General features: G+C 36.3%; 1 pseudogene; it reads right to left on the reverse strand.

Moving 5' to 3' along the window:
- Positions 1–941: 941 nt before the first annotated feature.
- On the reverse strand, positions 942–2,399 carry LOC149185376 (serine/threonine-protein kinase PEPKR2 pseudogene; annotated as a pseudogene).
- Between the last annotated feature and the right edge of the window lie 13,234 nt (positions 2,400–15,633).

The following is a 15,633-nucleotide window of genomic DNA, read 5'->3' on the forward strand; positions in this document are numbered from 1 at the left end:
CGAAGAATATAGGCTTTATCATCTCATCACAAACATTGATATTAAACTGTTTGAACTTTGCAATGATTTCCAATTGCAAGGCAACACAGAAATGTCAAAAGCTTAGATGTATCATGAAAATTGACAGATGTCTCATTAATGACTTTGATTCTATTAATTATCTGGTCTTGAGCAATTATTTTTCCCTCCAAATTTTCTAAAATGCTCAATGCACGTCATAGATTGTACTATCGTTTACCTCAAATGAGGACTTAAAACACAAACAAGAGCAATTTAGTTTGAAATAACAGTATTTCACCAAAAATTGTTATAGAAGATACTGTTATGCTTTATACAAAATGCAATTCTAATATATTGCATTTTACATCTTCATTGGGAAGCCCAATATATACAGATAGTCAAACTAATCTTTTAGAAGCTGTACATAAAATGATATTAGAATTGTTGATCACCATAGGAAGTTACAAATTAGGCTGGCACAAACAATGGAGTCATTTCATGCTCAGATCAGTTTTAATCTTCAAAATACAGCTGCCCCAATGCTTACTTCAGTCAGTGTATGGCATGACTCATGTTATCAGTTACTCTTGAAATGTCAAAGTATTTTGGGCCGTAAAATCAGTAATTAATGAGCACTTCCGGTCAGTAACAGTCAACATCTTTTTCAAAATGTTGTACAAAAGCTGCTTTTTAGATTAGATGAACATTGTTGTGGAATAGGATATGTAGTGGTACACAATCTGCTCCTTTTGGGTTCTGGTAATCTTATCCTGGAGGTAGCAGATGCAAGAGCATCTACAAGGTCATATTTCCCTGCTACTTGGATATCATACTCTGGTTTCTTTGGACGTGAGATTAAAACCCCAGAGAAAGCTTCATCTTCTCCATGATCTGTCGGAATTGAATTTATGAACTGTGCTCTCCTCTCCCTTGTACGTGGAGATAGTTAAGGCAAGGATTCTGACCATTCATCCTTGACAGGATAGGTATGTTTTTTCCTTTTTGAACTGCATGATCACACCTTTATATTAGATTTTGTGTAAAACATGATCCAAGGGTGGCTTGCAGCAGCAACAAAAGATATGATCATAAAATTCATATGTGCATAATTGCATCTTAGCAAAAAATACAAGACACCGCATAAAAAATATGTAATTCTTAGTAGTACAATAGTTTTACTTACTCAAAACTTCTTCTAGAGAAAGTCTCTTTCCAGCATCCCTGGAAAGCATCCTTGATAACAAATCCTTTGCTAGTCCTGAGATAGACTGCCATTTTTTAGAATGAAAATCAAATTGGAATTGTTTTATTGCCTCAAATATGGCTTCAGCAGATTCCCCACGAAATGGTAATACACCTATCAACAGTGCATGCAGGAGGACACCAGCGGCCCACACATCAACCTTTTTTGCATAGGTCCCTACCAGAACTTCAGGAGCAACATACGCAGGGCTTCCCACAATACCTGATAAGTTTTGTCTTGTTAGAATAAATACAAGTGATGTTAATGAACTATAAGTCAACATAAATCCATGGTTATTTAATAATGATAATAATGCCCTTGTTTGGATGTCATAAAATTATGTGTTTACTAAAATGAGAGACAGGGTTGATTACAATGAATCTCGGAAATAAATACCTTTTGCAACCCACATGGACAAGCCAAATTCAGCTAGCTTCAGTTGTCCTGTACTAGTTTCAAGAATATTCTCAAGCTTTATATCTCGATGGATGACGCCCATCTCATGGCAGTACTTAATGACCATTATTAATTATTTGATCAATTTAGCAGCATGGTGCTCAAAGTAGCATCCATTCCTAGACATCTCATCGATCAGGCGTCCACCAGACCATAATTCCATCACAAGATGCAAATATTTTCCATCTTCACACATGGCTTGGAGTGTGACAACACTAGGATGGCCTTAAAGATGTTGCATAATCTCAACTTCCTTATGCACGTTTTCTTCAGTATTTTTGGGCAGAGTCATGCATGCCAGCCCTTCTCCAGTATCCTTGCTCTTGCATATTCTTACCAGACCAAATTTGCCTCATCCCAATTCTAGGCCTAAAGAATAAGCAATTTCAAGCTTCCGCTTCCTGCCAGTCCGAGTAGCATGATCAATGCAACCAACCTCTCTCTTTAACCCTCGTCCTGGTGAATTAGGTAAACTACCCCTTCTTGGAGGAGGAGGAGTAGCAGCTGCTGTAGGATGCAGATGCCGGGAACCTAATTCTTCGTCCCTCATCTTTTCTTTCCTCCGCTTCCTCTGCTGTTGGAAAGAAAGGTGTGTGGCCAATGATGTGGCTGATGCACCATCATCACATAGACGACCTCTTTGTTCCAAAATGGCAAGATCTATTGCTGCTCCTTTTCGCTTCCTTCTTAATGAATCCATAACCAAGGTCTCAGGGGTTTCTTGACCACAGAGGACGCGAAGAATGACTATTTATCAAATAGGAGCTAGGTAAAACAAAAATCGATCTGCGGACACAAGAAAAAACCAGTAAATAAAACAAGAACAACCACTCATGCGATCTGAAATGCTTCTTAAAAAAAAAGCACGAGAAAACAAAGAATCAAAACTGCCTACGCTGTGTCAATATATGACAAGCTCATGATACCCTCCCATTTTCTTCATAATGCATAGTCATTTCTACACTAACAAATACCCTATTCTCTAGTTCACAAAATACATCAAATACCCTTCTCAATATTCCACCGAAATTAATCCAGAAGAATTATAGCGCCCTCTTTTCAAATCCCATCCCCAACATTATACATCCTACTACCGCAAATATGCCCCAATCCTCCTTTCCACACAGAGACGCGAGAAAAAGAAAACCCTGAGCCCAAAAATTTAGGAATCGTTACATACCTCTGGCATTCTCTGCTGATCGCCTCAACTCCCGCTAGAATATCCGTGAGAAAACCTCAATTTTGCATCCGGCAAGTGCATAATTCTCGGTCGCAGAACTACAATGATTGATACAATTTGGTAACCCTCGATGTTTGACAAGCCACTTTCAGACCACCTAATTTGCAATAGAAATACTCATTCGGCTCGGCTCCAAATAGCATTGCCAATGCTGTCACCGAACACCCCGCAAAAATCCGAAATATTGTTAACATTAGTTGCTCCGTGAACCTGATGATTTTACATTACAGGGAATTTCAATTTCACGGGTTTTAAAATGAAAATAATAGCAACCAACAACTAGAACCTGATCATTTTACATTACAAGGAATTTCAATTTCGCATTGAATGGAATTTCAATTAACAAGGTTGGAGGTATCATACCTGGGTGGCGAGCTGCAGAGCGGAGGAATTGCAAAGCAGGAGGCGCCGACTCGAGGAGGAAGGTGAGTGAGCAGCCCGTAGGATCACAATTCCTCATTTCGAATTAGAAATGGCAATAACTCTCTGCGGTTGCAATTCCAGCTCAGACTCCATCTATCAAGGGATGTCAATCCTACCAGCTCCGATCAAATTTTCTGTGAGGTATTGTCAGGAATGCCAGGGGAGGGTGGCGGAGCTAGGGGAGGGTGGCAATGCGCGGAGGGACTGGCGGCGGCTCGAGCCGGATGATTTTATGGCCGGTGACAGAAACTGGGCCATTCCTTTGCCTAGGTAGACTACTCCGAGGTTTAAATGTGAAAAGAAATAGCCTCCACCAATCGTCAAGCATGATTATCCTCCACGTGCACTCGCACCTATAAAGTATACCTCCTCTACCTGTCGTGCAAGCATGTCATCCGCCAGAGATCTAGCTTATCGTGGGATTAGAACTACCATTAATAGGCCTAACAAAACTTAATTCCCATTTAATCATACCTCTAAGGGTGTTAATTCGATACATATTGATTTTGATCATATAAATATTTTCATTTATGGGATATGGCATATATATGGATCATTTTTGTATTATCATTCCTTCATTCCTTGTTCAAGGGTTTCCCCTATTTTATTTTATTGTCCATCTACAGTTTGATTATATTCCCTTTTAATGTGAAAAAGGCTATAAATTCGGATTTCTGAATTTATAATCTAATTTTGAGTCATTAAAGGTAAATCTTTTTCTCTGAAGTATTTGGCTTCGTGAAACTTCTGAATAACTAGCATGGAGTCCTCAAAAACTTTTGGTTGTTGAATATCTTTTGAGAGGCCAATTTTATGTTTGCCAAAGAGCTAAGGTTTATGCTTGGTTATTTGTTGCTTTCCTTAGCCTCAATTTCGTCTCTATTTCTTCATTAGGGCGATAAATGACCCTTCTTGCCTCCCTTTATTGTTATATATTTATCAGTATAAATATTAATATTAATATGAAATCCATGTCACCTACACCTCTTATCATATATCAACCATGTTTATTAATGTTGTCGTGCATGTGATTGATATATAGATATTTGTGTATATCAACCATATTTATTAATATGGTTGTGTATATTATTAATAATATTTCTATTTTCTTGGTTAATTATATTATTAATAGTATTTTTATTTTCTTTTTTAATTTATGTGGGAAAAATTATCATTTATCAGTGAACCAATAATAAAAATAATTATTGATTTTTATTTAGTGAATATATTTGATTCATTATTATTATTTAAGAAAATGTATAGTATTTAAAATAACTGTAAATATAATCATTGGTGGTTGTTTGGTCAATATAAATTGATTAATTATTATTATTATTTTAAGATATATATATATAAACTATTATTCTTTAAAGAAAATCATATTATTTAAAATGATTTAAAGAAAATGATACTATTTAAAAGATTTATTGATAGTTTCTAATGAGTCACTCTTCACTTTTGTTAAATAGTTATGAATATCAGTTCCTTAACTTATGGGGAGTACAAACTCTTAACTAATCCTAAACAATTTTAAATCTTACTTTATCATTATTTATTAGGATTATATAATTATAAAAAATGAAATTATATATATTACTAGTAAATCGTTGATGAATCATATAAATGCAAGCAAGAAAAATATTTGTGGCAATAAAATTGGCACGAATTCAAATCTTAGGGTTGGAAATTAGTGAAGTGACTAAAAAAAACTTTTAATAATGCAAATAATGACAAATTCTCATTTTTCAAATGCATGTAACTTAAGAAATTCAATCACAACCTTTCATTAAATGGTAACAACCAAAAATATTGTTTTTTGAATAAATCTTGAACATACATTTCATTTGAAAACTTTATATACAAGCTAATGAGAATGGTCTTCAAATAAATTGGTATATAAAAACATTATAATTCATACATCGTATTAATATAATAAATACTATATAATAAATATGATACCTAGTTTAGATATGTGAGTAGGATGTGGAGAAAAGTATCGGCTTCCCCGTGATATGGTCATATTTCTAAATTACATGGGAGACTTACTCTAAACCAGGTTGTTAATCCCTTTCCGCACATCCATATGGGTCACATGGTTGGGTCAGCGCCCTCCAACTAAATTTACCAATTGAATTTCATGAGTTATGGAATAACTCTACTGTTGCTTTAAGCACCACTCATGTTCATCTTAGAGAGGAAGCAGATACACTACGTTGGGTTCACTCGCCTTTGGGAGAATATTCATCAAAATCTGAGTATGTGTATATTTGTAATAATATACAACCAGACATTGAGGCTTGGTGGTGGAAGAAGCTTTGGAAGTTGAAGAGCCCCCAAAACTCAATTATTCCTATTGTGTCTTCTGAAAAATAAAACATTATCCTAGGATAATTTTCAAAGATGATGCATGAATGGCCCCAGCTTGTGTGCTCTATGCAAAAATGCAACAAAATATGTTGAGCACCTTTTTATTTTTTTTCCATTCATAGTGGGATTATGGAATTTCATCAAGAATCATATTGCTTGTGATTTGAACTAACATGGTGACTCTTTCAAGGAAACATGGAAAGAATAGTGGGAGAAGAAACCCCTTAAATAGAACAGGAATATGCCACCCCTAAGCTATCCGGGTATTTGGAATGCTAGAAATGAAGCCATTTTCAAATATAAATCTTCCATTCTAGATCAAGTGGCAACCAAAGTTGTTTTCGATTTCGAAATTATCCCAAATGATGAAGTTGCTCATACTTTGTGGAATAGTATTGTTCAAGAGGTTGAAAAATCTCAACCTTGGGAATATTTTGATGGGGTGACCTAAAAAAATGGAGATTGTGGAGGGGGGTTGTCCTATATATTCATGAAAATCACTTCTTCAAGCTGTAGGGTGGATTGGGTAGGGGAATGAACAATTCTACAAAAATTCCTAGTCTCAATCTCCTCCTTCTCTTTGATATTAAAAAGGAAGGCAACCCCTTAAAGATTTTTGTGATTTTATGATCATTATTAATTGGTTTAATGAGTTACAGTGCTACCACATGCACACAATGATTCCCATTCTTAAGGAGGTTTTACAACTCAAATAATCTTTTGATCAAGTTTCTTGTCGCAATATTAATAAGCAATGGAATCAACAATGTAAACTTTGAAATGGGAACTGATACAATTACCCATTTCATTGAGGTAGCAAAAAGAACCGATTTTGAAAAGTGGTGATGCAGGATACACTCTTTTTTTTGGAGCATATTTTTGACAATTTAATTTTTCTTATGTATTTTTTGCGCTATGCTACAGTCTATAATTCTGGTATCATTTGTAAATTGATCAAAGTATCTCCATAATAGAAAGAGACTTCTATGTTTTCAATTCTGAGACTTCTGTGTAATTATGGTATCAAAGCCAAATCAAGGTAGAGGTAGAAAGGGTTACCAATTGTAGGTGAAAGCTGAAGCTCATATGTTGTGATAAGTCCCTGTTGAAGACTAGTTGAGGTTGTGTTTTGGGCTGAAGGCGTTAGGCCATGAATTGCAAAGTATTCTTGCAATTTTTCAGGTGTCTTTTACTTTCTCTCTTTGGATAATATAGATTCTAGGAAAAATTATTTGTTTCTTGAAACACATAAAGAAGCACATGACAAAAAAGGTCTTGGTTGTCTCAATTATTAAATAAGGAAAATAAGGATGTATTTCATAATACACGAGCTTTCACTCAAGAATTTGATCCTCAACCCAACTGGACTCTCCCAGATATTGATGTGCATAAGATATATCATATGCTTGTGTTTAAATTTAGAGCTGCTAGTCTCTTCTGATTTTCCTCTGTGAATATTCCCATTTCCTTGTCTCAGTAAGTCTACCAGGTTCCTTTGATCCATAAGGAAGATGTAGAGTGGGGTCTTGAAAATGGATTTAAGTACATCCATATTAGGCTTATACAGTTCGGAATCAATCCTCTGGTGCGACCTGGACTAAATACTTCATGCTTAACTTGTGTCCTTGATTCGATAGTTAATGATTTTAATGATGCATTAATATGAGGTTTTCAAATTCCTTTAAATAATTGTCCTGCATGGTCATTAGTAATCCCTCACTATCAGGTCTCATTGATGGACCCTTACATTAATGAATTCCCACAAGCCTTTATTCAATTCCATGGGTTTAACTTTGCTCCTAATACCTAGATAGCTCAACTTCATACCACAATTTGTATATGTTTTGTCACATCAAGCATGCCCCCTATAAATTCCAGACTGCATAAAAGAGCACTCAAAGAGGGAGTTATAGTTGGCCCAGGTAATGAAACTCCACTCCATATTGGATTTAGTGAGCTAACTCTACCTGAAGAATGGTCAAGTTCATACCAATATCTCTCTCAAAAGTATCCCCAATTAGCTAACACATCCCACCAATTAAGAGTTGTACCCACAGGAGATGGTCGAACTAGTCTCAAGTTCTAGAATCCTAATCCATTAAATTGAAGTTTGTGAGAAAAACTTAAAAAAACACCTATTCCTCCAAGATTGTCAGTTTCTACTATACCTACTACTAGTTTTGGTAGTCATGTACAAATGCATAAATCCATTTCTTCTCAGTCATATGTGTATTGCCAAAATAACACAAGAAATACCAAAAATAAATATCATACTATTGATACTCCATCCAATTCTCAGTCACACCATCGTTAGCATTCAGATTGTCCTGATTGTGTCATGATTCCCACATCTGACATAAAAATGAACAGTCCTCCCAGAGAAAAACCTAGAAATAGAATCACACTTCCTGAGAGAATCTTAGAGCCAACAGCTACTACCCCAAAATTCAAAGTGGTTCCATTCAAAGTGATCTTCATTTCTTGCATTATTGATAATCTTCAGAAGTTGAACCTACTGAGCCTGTCAAATTGCTCAATTACAATAATTATCAATCTATATGTTTGGCTCAAAACTTAGTTGATTTAGCCAAAGGCATTCTTGAAGTCAAAAATCATGTGAGAATGATACATCAAACTATACGATACTATGTATGCTCATCATAATGTGCAAGAGGAGCAATTAAAAGAAATCATAATTCAATTAGGAGTTATCAGTAAGGCAGTGTCTAGCTTTCAAGACTCTTTTGCTAGACCTAGATCTCCTCCCAACTATGAAGAAGTAAAAGCTAAAGGCCCAAAGTTTTCTTACTTCAAAAATTATAAGTCATCTTCTACCTTATCCTTGAAATTTATTTCTGATGAATTTTTAGATACTACAAGAGTAACAGATGGAGCCAGATTAGCTAGAGAAAAGCTAGATCTAATTAAAACCAAGTTAGAAAGATTAAAAAATTATGAAATCAAGATGGCAGGGAAAGAAGGCACTCGTGAGTCTTCTAAACATACAAGAAATGAATCATTCCACTTCTCACATAAAGCTCCAAGAACTTCAGGGTATGATATTGGATCTCAGTCCCAAACTAGTCCATTTTCTAAATGGGCTCATTTTATGTCGTCAACAGAAGCTCAAGAAGAAACTACTCCTACTCTCAGTAGCCAAGGACCAGCCTTTTTTATTAATTTTGACTGTTTGAACATAGATCAAACACTGATCTTACTACAAAGGATTAATGCATGGGCTAGTAAGAGAAAATCTGACCTCAAAGCCACATGGAAGGATGTAGTCATACAGGTGACATGGGCACTAACAAGTAATGCAAGACTTTGGTGGGAAACATTGAAAAGATTTAAACAACTTGAAATTTTAGACAATGAAGATCCCCTTGAAGCAATGTTAATGGCATTATCCCATGAGTTTCTTGGTACTCTATCAACAGATTCAGACCATTATGAACAAATGTTCATGAGTCAAAGGTTGTGCAACCTAGATTTGTTAGATGAATACTATTTCACCATGTGAAAGTTGTACTATAAAATCCCAGACCACTAAAATATTGCATATCTATGTCATTATATAGCATCAATGCCTGAAAAAATTCCAGATCTTGTTCACCAGGCACTATCTTCTCAAAGTATCTCAATAGATACTCTATCCTTAGCTTCTTTACAACAGCATATTCTTCAAATTCTTAGGAATGAGTGTGCAACTTATAAGACCTAAAAGAATGTCAAGAAGCAGCTAAGTTTCACTCCTAATATTTGCAACTCTTTCTCAGAAACTTACCACTTTGGATGCTTTAAGAACTCCTCCAAAGAAAAAAGTGTAAGTGCTCCAACCCAAGACGTAGATTCCCTAACCGTTCCAAATGGAAAGAGCATCAAGGAAGCAAATTCCCCAAGAATAGATATGTATTCAGAAGGAGATCAAAACTAGCTAGAGAATCAAAATGTTTCATCTACGGGAGAAAAGATCACTGGGCAAATAAATGTCCAAAAAAGAACAAAAGAGGGATCCAGAACAAAGTTATGGAATTGTTCAGCTCCTCACATAATCCAGTTGACTAGGATTTAGTCTCTGAATCAAATTCTAAGTTTGAATACTTTTCTATAAATACTGACTCTGATAGTGACATTGAAAATGCATTTCAGAAAATTTCAGTAACAGATGATGCTACAAGTGAAGGTGATTGTACATATCTCTCTGATTGCCTTATGTTTTCTTTTAATAATACTCAACAACAGATAGCTAGTCTCCAAAGGCAGATGGATTCTCTCAATCCAAGCCTAGTTATCCCAAGGAGACAGATCCAAGAGAAAATTAATGCACTGACTATGGAATCCCAGCTTCATGAAGACCTTGATCCTACATAATGGTTTACAACAGAATCTGCACCAGATCCCAATATAGAATCAGGCCACAATGTTATCCTAACAAACATCAGAATACTTGAAGAAAGTCTACGAAGAGACAGACAACAATTGGTCAGCATAGCAGAACAAATTCAAATTAATTTCCAGAAACTAGACAAACTCAATTCCAAATTTATATCGTCTATTTTTTACAAAGCACACACAACAACTGGGTTGAATACAAAAGAAGAACCAGTGAAAGAAATCAGTGGCATTGGAGACAGGATGGTCATTCCAGTTTCCATCAAAATACTAGGATTCAAAAGCCAGTTAGATGCCCAAATTGATAGAGGAGCCATGAGTAGTTGTTGCAAATACAAATCTATCCCAGCTTATTATTGGCAACCAACGAAGGTACATTTCAAAGCTATTAACAAACAACTCATGAAGATTTCTTATGTAGCTCCTGATTTTCCTATATATATTTCTTCAATAATTGTATATGTTACTCTATATAATTACAACACTGGATCTGATATTCTTCTTGGTCAAGATTTTGTAAATAGACACATGCCCATGATTTTTTATCAAGACGAGATCACATTCAGTGTCCAAAATGAGAAAGTATATGTCCCTATGATAAATACATACTCTATTAGGATTCCTCCTAATAATGTGGATACAGTCACGGAAGCTATTGAAGACCTATCAAAAATAAAAAAGATTGTCAAACATGTTGAGCTACATGGGCAAGAAGTTCTCAAAGATATTGCATGTAAGCTTCGGAAAGAATGCACAGCAGAGCATCCTAATGCATTTTGGTTCTGAGAAAAGTACTTTGTTTCACTTCCTTTCAGGACAGGGTCTAATCATAAACCAAAAAAGGCCTCAGCCAACCACATGAGCCCTACAGAGCAAAAGTTGTGCCAACAAGAAATCAAACAACTCCTGGACAAGGGGATTGATTGAACCTTGCAAAAGTTCATGGGCATGCCTAGCCTTCTATGTCAACAAGCACTCAGAATAGAAAAGAAGGAAAAAGAGGTCGGTGATCAGTTACAAGGTATTAAATGAAGCCATCAAGTATCCTCTACCCAGCAAAGACATACTCCTTGCAAAAATCTCAGGTGCTAATGTGTTTAGCAAATTTGATCTGAAAAGTGGTTTCTGGTAGATAGGCATAAATCCTCAAGACAGGTATAAGACTGCCTTTGTTGTCCCAGGAGGACAATACCAATGGATAGTTATGCCTTTTGGCCTAAAGAATGTGCCTTCTGAATTTCAGAAACGCATGGAGGATATTTTCCATGATTTTGATTTTGTTATTGTATATATTGATGATTTGTTAGTTTTTAGCAGAGACATACAACAACATAAAAAGCATCTGGAATCATTTTATCATGTTGTTTTCAAGCACAGCTTAGTCCTATCTCCCACTCAAGATAAGTTTATTATTGCCCAAACCAAGATCGAATATCTTGGATTATATATTTCCCAAGGGAAGATACAACTGCAACCTCATGTTTTGCAATCTCTGTTAAGATTTCCAGACCAACTTCCAAATATCAAATCTATCCAAAGATTCTTAGGATGTTTGAACTATATCTGGCAATTCTATCCAAAACAAGCTAAGGACACCAAAATTATTCAACAAAGATTGAAAAAGGATTCAGTATGGCTACCACAGATGACTGAAGCAGTCCAGTGCATCAAAGAAAAAATCAAGAATTTTCCATCTTTATCCCTTCCAGAATAGGATTTACCTTTCATTCTAGAAACTGATGCTTCTGACTCTTGTTGGGCTGCTATTCTTCTACAAAAGCATCATAAGAGAGATGAGATTTGTGCTTATGCTTCAGGAACATTTTCGCTGACTGAGTTAAAATATCCATCCTCACATAAAGAAATACTAGCTGTCAAGAATGGGATTAAAAGATTTCGCCTTTTCCTAAAAAGTGTGCATTTTACTATCAAGACAGATCTCAAACATATGAAAGGTATGCCGCAAAAAAAAAAAAAAAAATAAAAAAATAGAACAAGGGAATTCTCGATTCCTACATTGGGAACTCTGGCTCGAAGGATTTGATTTTGATATTATCTACAAAGCAGGGAAAGAAAACTATCTTCCTGATTTGATGACTAAAGAAGGGACAGGAGATCTAAAGGTTATATCCATCAAAAAGTTTGAGATAGGAGAAAGTTCTTCTAAAATCCAATCTCAAATCAATTTATGTCCATCATGCCATTATCAGTTTTGCTAGGATTGTTTTTCTCAAAAGATTTTATCACTGCCATCAGAGATCCAGAAAATGATTTTAGAAAAATGGTTCAATTCTGAGAATGGGAGACACAGTTATAACATCCACTGGAGCCTCATTAATAATAATCACATCTATTTTGGTCAAGCTAGAGCAAACCACCCAAAAATTCTTTATATATTTGATCCAAGTATAACTTGGATGGATTGTTATGGAATTCTGCAATATTTCAAAGCTTGAGGGAGAATTTTTATTGTAATGTATTGTGAAGATGTTGTTTTCCCTTTCAGACATTAGAGCCAATGGATGGATCTATTGATGTATTCATTTGTTCCAAGGAAAGATGATCTTGGTAAAGTAGGCCCACGTTGGACTTTATCTTTTCTTCATAAAGATATGGAAGAAGGTAGTTTGAGATATGATATCTTTGGATATGATCTTATTTATCAAGGTACCACAGTATTGATCACCCCTGACAGCTCTCCGATAGGCCACCACTTCAACATCAACATCGATTATTTTGGAGAAATTGGTATTCTACCAACCAATTGTGATCCTTTTATGGCATCTTCATCCTTTTCAGCTTGCTTTGGACATGAGCCACCTTGGCTCGCTCAAATCATACCTGGAATAAATCTTGATCCTCATCATGAAGTACCCACTGATTCTGATTATGAATATGATTCTGATAGAAGTTTGAAAGGACAGGATTGGTAGACTCTCATTTCATCTTTCTCGGCTTTCGAGGGATTCACCCATGAAGAATCTCCTCTGTGTAGTATGGTGCATGGTTTACTTACTCTCGTGAATGGTGCACGATTTACTTGCTTTTGTGGGTTCCTCCTCAGGAATCTCCACTGTGTTTACTTTTCTGTAATCTGCTTTCATGGGTTCCTCCTCAGGAATCTCCACTGTGTAAAATTTTCCAAAGTAAAATCTTAGGTTAACTTTCTGGACAAATATCTAAAACTCAGAGCACTTCTCCGACTTTTGGTGGGACTTGACCCACATTTTAAAGAATCTACGGAAAAGTTTAGTTTTGAGATCTATAGTTTGTACACTTTATGTAGTCAGTTAGATTTCGGGAAGAGATTGGATGCTCTCTTGACATCCTATAAATAAAGAAAATGTATCGACATTTGGGCATTCGAGTCGCTAGAGCTCTCTCTTTCTACAAGTTCTCTGTCATTATGTCTTAGGTCGAGTTCGACAAGCCTGCGCATGTGCACTTTGATGCATATGTGAACCTAAAGTGGTGGGAATCTTAGGAAGCATTGAGTCTGAGACTTTGCTAAGGTCGATCCGTGTGCTTCGTGCTATGCTACAGTTTGTATCACTTGTAAATTGATTGGAGAATTTCCATAATAGAAAGAGACTTCTGTGTTTTCAATTCTGAGGTTGATCTACGCGCTCTGCTCTATGCTACAGTCTGTAATTCTGGTATCACTTGTAAATTGATCGAATTATTTCCATAATAGAAAGAGACTTTTGTGTTTTCAATTCTAAGACTTCTGTGAGAATTGGCCTTCAGCCGCCTGATGGACTGTGGAGCGCAATTTTTTTTTTAAGTATATATATATGTGTGTGTGTGTGTGTGTGTATCTACACATATATCTACACACACACACACACACACACATATACATATATATATACATATATATACATATACACATATATTTACACATATATATACACATATATCTAATTTTAATGGATTTTTTGTTTTTTCTTTAATTTGATTTTTTTTTGTTTTTTTTTCCCCTGGGAAAAAGTCGTAATTTCTATTAGTATTAATAAATTACATTTTGTAGATGCCGAAGCATATTCATATGGAGGCAGCAGTGCCTGTCAAGTTCACAGTCTGTAAATCTGGCAAAATAAAACAAGTTGTCTCCACGCAGGGAGCACTACCGAAACAGTAAAACTAGCAGTGTTCAAAATTGTGTCCATGCTCTACGCAGAGAGCTACATATAAACTGATAATATCAAAAAAAGAGTTGTACTCATGACTAAACAGTAGATATATATACATGCTATAAACAAAAATGGTACTGTTATGTGTGGGCTTTATAGCCCGTCTCCAATATGATCATCAAAAGGTCTGTGGTAATGCTGGTAGAAAGTTCTGTCGATTTCCTCCTGAATCAACCAGTCATCTCCTTGTCTGTGCGTTGCCTCTTTGGATAGCTGGTCAATGACGGTGTTCTGTTCCCTATAAATGTGTCGACAAACAAATGATTCAAAGGAAGCAATCAGTCTTTTAGCTTCATCTAAAATGTGTCTCAATGAAAATGCATGACTGTGAGATGCATCATTCAGCTAGTTGCAAACAATTTTAGAATCTCCAAACAGTTGTAGGTGTCTGCACTGTTTATGAATTGCAAAGTGTATGATGTGTTTATCCGTGCACAGTTCAGCAAAATTATTGGTGCCTCTGCCTAGTTTTATTTGTATCTTGTAGCAATGCATTTCATTGAGATATAGTATGGCCCCTCCCCCACAGCCCGCATCTTGTGCCGAGCCATCAAAGTAAGCCCAAGGCTTAGATTTGTCGATGATCGCAGGTCTAATGGTGCGTGGGGGGGCAGAGGATTCCTCTTCAGGTATCATGTCAAAATCAGCAATCGTATGGTGTAAGATTGTGGGCCAGTGAGGGGTTCTGAGGTTAAAAATGGCCTGATTGCGCGCGATCCATACTGCCCAGTAGGCCAGCAATGGAATGTTGATGGATTTCCCGATGTGATTCTGGCACCAGTTATTCCATGCTTCCATGAGGTTATTACCTTGCCAATTTTTCAAGTTCGGATAGTGAGAGATGAGGGATTTCCAAAACTGTAGAGCAGTGCTGCATTTTAAGAAAAGATGATCTGTGCTTTCTTCCTCCCCTCGGCATAAGTGGCAACGAAAAGGTCCATAAAATGATCTCTTCATGAGATTGGTGCCTGTAGGGATTTTGTCAAAAAGAATGTTCCAAATCAATAATCGCGTGTGAGGAGCTGACTTAAGTTTCCAGAGCGCTTTCCAAGTGGGGAGGATATCCGGGGGCCTGTAAGATTCCATGAGCCTTAAGTATCCTAACTTCAGGGAGTATGCTCCATGCTTGGAAAAGGCCCAGATGATTTCGTTAGGTCCTTCTGTGAGCCTGATGTGAGCTTGTGTGATAGCATCCGTATACTCCAACCATTCGCGTTGCCACTGTTCAGGAATTTCTAACACTTGAGCGGTAGTCCATGCCTGATGGAGGAAGGAGGAATTTTCATTATCTCCAATGTGCTTAATGTGCGTAACCCCTC

The sequence above is a fragment of the Pinus tabuliformis genome, chromosome 3_2 (genome assembly GCF_031772625.1).
Source record: "Pinus tabuliformis cultivar Carrire ecotype Pingquan chromosome 3_2, CPIR1, whole genome shotgun sequence".
NCBI classification, from domain to species: domain Eukaryota; kingdom Viridiplantae; phylum Streptophyta; class Pinopsida; order Pinales; family Pinaceae; genus Pinus; species Pinus tabuliformis.